At 45.1% G+C, this 10182-nt stretch overlaps 1 pseudogene; it reads left to right on the forward strand.

The window, feature by feature from the left end:
* The window catches only part of LOC139228630 (zinc finger protein 850-like), an 83000-nt pseudogene that overhangs the window by 14774 nt on the left and 58044 nt on the right, over positions 1–10182 (forward strand).

Here is a 10182-nt window from a genome sequence, read left to right on the forward strand (position 1 = left end):
CTCCATATCCCTTGATTCCCCTCGACTCCAAAAATCTATCCATCTCAGCCTTGAATGTATTCAGAGTCCCACTATCCACAGCTGTCTGTTCCAAGTGTGCTTTCAGCTCACAGTCTCATTTATACATCTAACTGACTGGATATACCTCACCCTTCTAAACTCCATCACAGAAATATCAACATTTAATGTTTAATTATGCTACATCTTTATAAAGCACTGATTGGGCCTCAGCTGGTGCATTGATAAGATTCTGAAGCAGATAGATGCTCATAGATTGTTTCCCCGAGCTGGAATGTCGACAACTAGGAGTCATAATCTCAGGATAAGAGATCGGCCATTTTGGACTGAGATGAGGAGGTATTTCTGCAGTCAGAGGGTTGCGAATCAGGGCTCCCAATACCTTAACTAAGGCCCTCAAGTGTCCTGACATTGTAGTTGAGGTGATCAAAAGATTGTCAACATATTGTAACACTGTGCTTCTTTCTGCTTCTATGTCTATCTTCTCGATAGCCCGGGCCATCGCCTGGTGGAATATGGCCGGGCTATTATGGAACCCCTGGGGGAGGCATGTCCAAGTATATTCTGATCTCCAAAATGCAAACTTGTCCTGTGACTCCCGGGCTATATCCAGGACGGTGAATATACAATACCTTGGGTCCAAGCCATTGAGAATTGTGGATGGACTGGCCATAATCGGGTGCTGCCGGGGCGTGCACCTATTGAGGGCTGTGTAGTCGATTGTTAATCGATATGAGCCATCTAATTTTACCACCGGCCATACAGGGCTGTTGGAAGTGGATGTGGTTTCCCGATTATTCCGAAGGCCTCCAACTGCTGGACTATCCCCTTTACCGCCTGTTGGACCTCCTTATTTATGGGGTATTGCTGGTGGGCTTTGTGGCTTTCTCCTGGGATTACCAAAGGCTCCATATTTACTAATCCGCAATCTTGTTTATGGTGGCCCATACCTCGGGAAATTGTTGGTATACCCAGCCCACCGCCTTCTGGTCCCAATCGTGTTTTATTGCTGTGACGCAGGCCACCCTGGCCATTTCTCTCATGCCTTATCGTGGTTCTCCCTTGCTGTCTGCCCAATGGATCGCCCCTTCTCGGGGTTGTATTAGTAGATTCAATTCCCTAAATAAATTTATTCCTAAAATTGTGCCCTCTGGGTTGGGGCATACCCAGAAACTTACTGGTATTAATTGCCCCATTATTTCCACCAGCTGGGGTTCACTTAATTTCGCTGTCATAGTGCCCCCTCCCACTCCGCTTATTCTAATCTGCTTGTTTGTGGTCAGGAGGTCTAGGTCGGTTATCGAAACCGAGGCCCCTGTATCAATTAACATTTGGTACTGCCGACCCCCTAACAGTCCTGTTGGATACATCCGCGGGTTCTTGGTACCAGCCCCGGGGGGCGAGGCCACCTAGTCCTCCTGCATGGCCTTCTTAATCATTTTGAGGATCGGCTCTTCGGTCAGCCCCCCACCCTGTTTACCTCCCTGACTGTCTCCCCCCGGTTTTCCCTTCTGCTGCCATGGGACTTTCCCCTCCTGTCCCCCTCCTTTTCCATAGCATTGCATTTTCGTGTGTCCCTTCTTCCCACAATTGTTACACATTACTTCCCCTTTTATCATCTTATTCCTAGCCCCCATCTGTTTATCGGGGCAATTGTGTATTTGGTGGTTGTCGGAACCACACCCATAGCATGCCCAGCCCTTTCCTTCTCCTGCTTTCTGGGTCCCGACTGCGGCTACTATAGCTTCCAGGGCCACTGCCTTCACCTTCCCCTTCCCCTTAGTCTCCCAGTCCTGTAGCCGCTGTCGGTCTATTTCATGGACCCAGGCTAATATTTCACCATAATTAGTTCCTACGGGGAGTCCAAGGTCCAGCACACTCTGATGCTGGGGGCTTAGCCCTTTAAGCATTTTTAGAAAGACCTCGTCATCCCTCCTGGGCTGTGCTACACCCGAATATTCCTCATAAGCTTTAAACAGTCGTTCTGCATAATCTGTCACAACCTCATCCTTGCCCTAGGTTACTCCCATAATACTTCCCCAGTTGCTGCATCCTTGTCCCAGGGCATCTTTTACTGCTGTACAGAAGTTCTGGATCTTCACATTTCGTGTCGCCACCCCATCGCCCCATGTTCCATTCTGATTGTCAGCAGTCATGGTTTCCTACTTATTCCACGGGCATTTAGTCTTGACCAGTGTATGAACATAAGAACATAAGAAATAGGAACATGAGTAGGTCATACGGCCCCTCGAGCCTGCTCCGTCATTCAATAAGATCATGGCTGATCTGATCATGGACTCAGCTCCACTTCCCCACCCGCACCCTGTAGTGTCTCTGCACTGTACTATAAAGTCACATGAGGCATGTACTGCAGACAGGTCACTACATGACCTGCACCTTTATTCCCAGGATCAAGGAGTGCTGAGCCTGCGTGGAACCTCCCTTTAAGTACCTGGCTGACCAGGTGAGAAGTGTCTCCCCAAGTTCACCCCCTGTGGTCAAGGTGTGTATTTCACAGTTGTATACAACGTACAGTGTTGTTACATATTGGTTACAGTTATGTGAAGGTTACAAACATGACACTCCCCATAACCCCGTATCCCCTTATCGTTTAAGAAACTGTCTATTTCTGACTTAAATTTATTCAATGTCCCAGCTTCCACAGCTCTCTGAGGCAGTGAATTCAACAGATTTATAACCCTCTGAGAAAAGAAATTTCTCCTCATCTGTTTTAAATGGGCGGCCCCTTATTCTAAGATCATGCCCTCTAGTTCTAGTCTCCCCTATCAGTGGAAACATCCTCTCTGCATCCACCTTGTCAAGCCCGCTCATAATCTTATACGTTTCGATAAGATCACCTCTCATTCTTCTGAATTCCAATGAGTAGAGGCCCAACCTACTCAACTTTCCTCATAAGTCAACCCCCTCATCCCCGGAATCAACCTAGTGAACCTTTTCTGAACTGCCTCCAAAGCAAGTATATCCTTTCGTAAATATGGAAACCAAAACCGTATGCAATATTCCAGGTGTGGCCTCACCAATACCTTATATAGCTGGAGCAAGACTTTCCTGCTTTTATACTCCATCTCCTTTGCAATAAAGGCCAAGATACCATTGGCCTTCCTGATCACTTGCTGTACCTGCATACTATCCTTTTGCGTTTCATGCACAAGTATCCCCAGGTCCCGCTGTACTGCGGCACTTTGCAATCTTTCTCCATTTAAATAATAACTTGCTCTTTGATTTTTTTTCTGCCAAAGTGCATGACCCACATTTTCCAACATTATACTCCATCTGCCAAATTTTTGCCCACTCACTTAGCCTGTCCATGTCCTTTTGCAGATTTTTTGTGTCCTCCTCACACATTGCTTTTCCTCCCATCTTTGTATCATCAGCAAACTTGGCTATTCATCTGTATGGCTGCTAAAATTATCTTTTTCCTATCCTTGCTTACCTTAGTGAGCTGGCTAACTTTATCTTGCATTTTCCCTGATATTCTACCAAATCCTCTGCTTGTTTAACGCAGCTCTGATCCTCTCTACACCTGTCCTTCCACTTCTTTTCTCCTTGCATTTGTGAAATCTCCATACACTCTATAACTGCCTCCTTCCCTTTGTTTCCCTTTCTTTGCAACCACCAGTTGAGTTTCCAGGGTATCTTTTTCTCTTCTTCATACCCTTCCTTGACCATTTTCCTCTTAACCTTTTCATATTTATCTCTCAGAAATTCTTCTGGTAGTTTTTACCTCACCCCTATAAGGGATTGGCAGTTTCCTTTGCTATTTTTCACACCGGGGAATTTTCCCCAGTTCCCGTTTTTCCACCTTTACTTATGCGGAGCTTTTCCGCCTTTACTTATGCGGAGCCTCGTTTCTGGCTGGATAGCTAGTCCACCCTCACCGGGGATTCCTCGATATCTCGCATAAGTACTTATTCTCCGATGTATTTACTTACAGTGCCCTGACATGACCCACAAATGGATTTACCGGCTGCATGGACTCCGCTTCAGATTTGTTGGATCTCTGGGCGGGCCTCTTTGGAGGAGAATTTCACACGGTAATTCTCTACTCACTTGGTTTTAGGTTGGTTCGGCTTTTAAGTCGAATTTGCCTGTCCAGCAGACCCTGCTCGCAGTGCCAAGTTGTAAGGTTTAACTTCAAATCATTACTCGGAGTCAGTTAGCCTTAAAGTAAATGCAGCTTATTTTACAAGTCGACAGGGGAGCCATTCCTTAAGAGAATGCTCAACAAGCACCCGGAGACATTATCCTTTATACAATTTCAGATTAAGTCATTCTGTAATTACGCAAGTTACAATTAATACATGATTGATTTAGTACAGCACTGGCCAATCTGGCGTCTACATGCCTTAAATGGTAATTTCAGATACAGGTTATTATAGTTCATTCTATTCTATCCTGATCTTGTTAGTCAGTTTTTTTGTCTGCAGTACAACTTGTTATCTGTCTATTTCTTGTCTCCCAAGGACTTTGGTCGACTAAATGAAATGTTTTCTGGGCCTATGGAATGTTCCCACACTTGCCATTTGCCAATTTTTAATTCCCCTCTTCAATAGCAAAAGCTTTTCCAGCTACGTCAGGAGTCAGAAACATAGAAACATAGAAAATAGGTGCAGGAGTAGGCCATTCAGCCCTTCGAGCCTGCACCACCATTCAATAAAATCATGGCTGATCATTCACCTCAGTACCCCTTTCCTGCTTTCTCTCCATACCCCTTGATTCCATTAGCCGTAAGGGCCATATCTAACTCCCTCTTGAACATATCTAACAAACTGGCATCAACAACTCTCTGTGGTAGAGAATTCCACGGGTTCACAATTCTCTGAGTGAAGAAGTTTTTCCTCATCTCAGTCCTAAATGGTTTACCCCTTATCCTTAGACTGTGATCCCTGGTTCTGGACTTCCCCAACATCAGGAACATTCTTCCTGCATCTAACCTGTCCAGTCCCGTCAGAATTTTATATGTTTCTATGAGATCCCCTCTCATCCTTCTAAACTCCAGTGAATACAGGCCCAGTCGATTCAGTCTCTCCTCATATGTCAGTCCCGCCATCCCGGGAATCAGTTTGGTGAACCTTCGCTGCACTCCCTCAATAACAAGAACGTCCTTCCTCTGATTAGGAGACCAAAACTGAACACCATATTCCAGGTGAGGCCTCACCAAGGCCCTGTACAACTGCAGTAACACCTCCCTGTTCCTATACTCAAATCCCCTAGCTATGAACGCCAACATACCATTTGCCTTCTTCACCGCCTGCTGTACCTGCATGCCAACTTTCAGGGACTGATGTACCATGACACCCAGGTCTCGTTGCACCTCCCTTTTTCCTAATCTGCCTCGATTCAGATAATATTCTGCCTTCATGTTTTTGCCACCAAAGTGGATAACCTCACATTTATTTGCATTATACTGCATCTGCCATGCATTTGCCCACTCACCTAACTTGTCCAAGTCACCCTGTAGCCTCTTAGCATCCTCACAGCTCACACCACCACTCAGCTTAGTGTCATCTGCAAAATTGGAGATATTACACTCAATTTCTTCATCTAAATCATTGATGTATATTGTAAATAGCTGGGGTCCCAGCACTGAGCCCTGCGACATCCCACTAGTCACTGCCTGCCATTCTGAAAAGGACCTGTTTATCCCGACTCACTGCTTCCTGTCTGCTAACCAGTTATCTATCCACGTCAATACACCACCCCCAATACAATGTGCTATATTTTTTCACAACAATCTCTTGTGTGGGACCTTGTCAAAAGCTTTTTGAAAGTCCAAATACACCACATCCACTGGTTCTCCCTTGTCCACTCTACTAGGTACATCCTCAAAAGATTCTAGAAGATTTCCCTTTCATAAATCCATGCTGACTTGGACCGATCCTGTCACTGCTTTCCAAATGCGCTGCTATTTCATCATTAATAATTGATTCCAACATTGTCAGGCTAACCGGTCTATAATTCCCCGTTTTCTCTCTCCCTTCTTTTTTTAAAAGTGGTGTTACATTAGCTACCCTCCGGTCCATAGGAACTGATCCAGAGTCAATGGACTGTTGGAAAATGATCACCAATGCATCCACTATTTCTAGGGCCACTTCCTTAAGTACTCTGGGATGCAGACTATCAGGCCCTGGGGATTTATTGGCGTTCAATCCCATCAATTTCCTGACTAATAAGGATTTCCTTCAGTTCCTCCTTCTCGCTCGATCCTCGGTCCCCTAGTATTTCCGGAAGGTTATTTGTGTCTTCATTCGTGAAGACAGTACCAAAGTATTTGTTCAATTGGTCTGCCATTTCTCTGTTCCCTATTATAAATTCACCTGATTCTGACTGCAAGGGACCTACATTTCTCTTCACTAATCTCTTTCTCTTCACATATCTATTGAAGCTTTTACAGTCAGTTTTTATGTTCCCAGCAAGCTTCATCTTATAGTCTATTTCCCCCCTCCTAATTAAACCCTTTGTCCTCCTCTGCTGGATTCTAAATTGCTCACAGTCCTCAGGTTTGCTGCTTTTTCTGGCCAATTTATATGCCTCTTCCTTGGATTTAACACTATCCCTAATTTCCCTTGTTAGCCACGGTTGAGCCACCTTCCCTGTTTTATTTTTACTCCAGACAGGGATGTACAATTGTTGAAGTTCATCCATGTGATATTTAAATGTCTGCCATTGCCTATTCACTGTCAACCCTTTAAATATCGTTCGCCAGTCTATTCTAACCAATTCACATCTCATACCATCGAAGTTACCTTTCCTCAAGTTCAGGACCCTAGTCTCTGAATTAACTGTGTCACTCTCCATCTTAATAAAGAATTCTACCATATTATGGTCACTCTTTCCCAAGGGGCCTCGCACAACAAGATTTCTAATGAGTCCTTTCTCATTACACATCACCCAGTCGAGGATGGCCAGCCCGCTAGTTGGTTCCTCAACATATTGGTCCAGAAAATCATCTCTAATACACTCCAGGAAATCCTCCTCCACCGTATTGCTACCAGTTTGGTTAGTCCAATCTATATGTAGATTAAAGTCGCCCATGATAACTGCTGTATCTTTTTTTGCACACATCCCTTATTTCTTATTTGATGCTGTCCCCAACCTCACTACTACTGTTGGGTGGTCTGTACACAACTTCCACTATAATTTTCTGCCCTTTGGTATTCCGCAGCTCTACCCATGCAGATTCCACATCATCCAAGCTAATGTCCTTCCTTACGATTGTGTTACTTTCCTCTTTAACCAGCAATGCTATCCCACCTCCTTTTCCTTTCTGTCTATCCTTCCTAAATGTTGAATACCCTTGGATGTTGAGTTCCCAGCCTTGGTCACCCTGGAGCCATGTCTCTGTGATCCCAATTATATCATATTCATTAATAGCTGCCTGCGCAGTTAATTCATCCGCCTTATTACGAATACTCCTCGCATTGAGGCACAGAGTCTTCAGGCTTGTCTTTTTAACACACGTTGTCCCTTTAGAATTTTGTTGTAATGTGGCCCTTTTTGATTTTTGCCTTGGGTTTCTCTGTCCTCCACTTTTACTTTTCTTCTTTCTATCTTTTCCTTCTGCCCCCATTTCACTTCCCTCTTTCTCCCTGCATAGGTTCCCATCCTCCTGCCATATTAGTTTAAACCCTCCCCAACAGCACTAGCAAATACTCCCCTGAGGACATTGGTTCCGGTCCTGCCTAGGTACAAATCGTCCAGTTTGTACTGGTCCCACCTCTCCCCGAACTGGTTCCAATGTCGCAGGAATTTGAATCCCTCCCTCCTGCACCACTCCTCAAGCCACGTATTCATCTTAGTTATCCTACTATTTCTACTCTGTCTAGCACATTGCACTGGTAGCAATCCTGAGATTACTACCTTTGAGGTCCTGCTTTTTAATTTAACTCCTAGCTCCCTAAATTCAGCTTGTAGGACCTCATCCTGTTTTTTTACCTATATCGTTGGTACCTATATGCGCGACGACAACTGGCTGTTCACAATCCCCCTTCAAAATGTCCTGCAGCCACTCCGAGACATCCTTGACCCTTGCACCAGGGAGGCAACATACCATCTTGGAGTCTCGATTGCAGCCACAGAAACTTCTATCTATTTCCCTTAGAATCCCCTACCACTATAGCTCTCCCACTCTTTTTCCTGCCCTCCTGTGCAGCAGAGCCACCCATGGTGCCATGAACTTGGCTGCTGCTACCCTCCCCTGATGAGTCATCCCCCCCCCCCCCCAACAGTACCCAAAACAGTGTATCTGGCTTGGATGGGGATGACCGTAGAGTGCCCCTAAACTACCTTCCTTCCACTGCTCTGCCTGATGATCACCCATCCCCTATCTGCCTTTGTAACCTTTGCCTGCAGTGTGACCAACTCACTAAATGTACTATTCACGACATCCTCTGCATCGCAGATGCTCCAGAGTGAATCCATGCGCAGCTCCAGTGCCGCAATGTGGTCTGTCAGCTGGACACACTTCCCGCACATGTAGTTGTCAGGGACATTGGTAGTTAAAGATGGTTTAGTGCCATCAATAGACAGTTCAGGACAGATTGAAACAGATTCCCAGGCTGTGACAAAGCTATACAAAGCTATATCAATGACTTGGACTTGAATGTTGGGGTATGATTAAGAAGTTTGCAGATGACACTAAAATAGGCTGTGTGGTTGATAATGAAGAAGAAAGCTGCAGAGTGCAGGAAGATATCAATGTATTGGTCAGGTGGGCAGAACAGTGGCAAATGTAATTTAATCCGGATAAGTGTGAGATAATGCATTTGGGAGATCTAACAAGGTGAGGGAAAGACACATTAAATGGTACGACACTGAAAAGTGTAGAGAAACAAAGGGACCTTGGAATGCAGGTCCACAGATTCCTGAAGGTTGCAGGCTAGATAGATAAGGTGGTTAAGAAGACATATGGAATACTTGCCTTTTTTAGTCAAGACATGGAATACAAGAACAAAGATGTTATGCTTGAACTGTATAAAACACTGGTTAGGCTGCTGCTGGAGTACTGCGTGCAGTTCTAGTCACCACATTACAGGAAAGATGTGATTGCACTGGAAAGCGTGCAGAGGAGATTTACAAGAATGTTTCCTAGACTGGAGAATTTTGGCTTTGAGGAAAGATTGGCTAGGCTGGGTCTGTTTTCGTAGGCTGAGGGGACACCTGATTGAGGTGTATAAAATTATAAGGGGCCTGGATAGAGTGGATAGGAAGGACTGCTTCCCTTGGCAGAATGGTCAACAGCCATTATAGTCTCCGTGTAAGTGGTGCCTGGATTTGGTGTCTCAATGCCAGTGGCCCCTGAACTTGATGTATCAGTGTCAATAGTCTCTGGATTTGGTGGCTCAGTATAAGTTGTCCCCACATAGAGTGGGTTCCCGAGGTCCCAGTCCCGCATCGAGCAGGTTCCCGAGGTCCCAGTCCCGCATCGAGCAGGTTCCCATGCGTGGCCCACTGGGTTAGGATGTAAAGAGACCATGTATTGCTCCTCCCACTGCCTGTGAGAATGGGGCAGATATTTAAAAGGACAGTAACTTCCTTTTTTCTGCATATTTATATATAAACGACAGTCTCGTTTATGTTGAAGTGTGGAGGTATTCACTAAAAGAGCTCCTATTAATAGTCACTCCCTTCTGTACTGTGCCGTGGTTGTAAACCTGTTTCTTTCAGTGACTAGAGCCTTTCTGAAATAGCTCACTATTTTTGAAGATCCATTTGACTTGATTGTTCAATCCTGAAAGACTTCGAATGGGAAACTCAAACCAAACGTCACATCAAGATTTTACAGATTCGCCAGATTCATCGGGACCTGAATATCACCAGGCTTTGGATATAGAAGGTAAAAGCAGTAATCACAGCGGGGAGAAACAGGACACGTGTTCTGTGTGTGGATCCACCTTCAACCAATTCTCTAGCCTGAGAGACTCGTGTGCCGACCTGTAGCAACAGTGTAAATGTGGGGATTGCGGGAACGGATTGAGTTGCCCGTCTGAGGTGGAAACTCGTGGATATAGTCACATAGGGGAGAGGCCATTCATTCACCTACTGAATGTGGAAATAGATTCACTCGCTCATCTCACCTACTACCGCGTTATTAATGTGGAGAATCCGTTCACTGCTCTGTATGTTGAAAGGGATTCAATTGAT

This window comes from Pristiophorus japonicus, chromosome 2 (assembly GCF_044704955.1).
Source record: "Pristiophorus japonicus isolate sPriJap1 chromosome 2, sPriJap1.hap1, whole genome shotgun sequence".
In the NCBI taxonomy this organism is placed as follows: Eukaryota; Metazoa; Chordata; class Chondrichthyes; family Pristiophoridae; genus Pristiophorus; species Pristiophorus japonicus.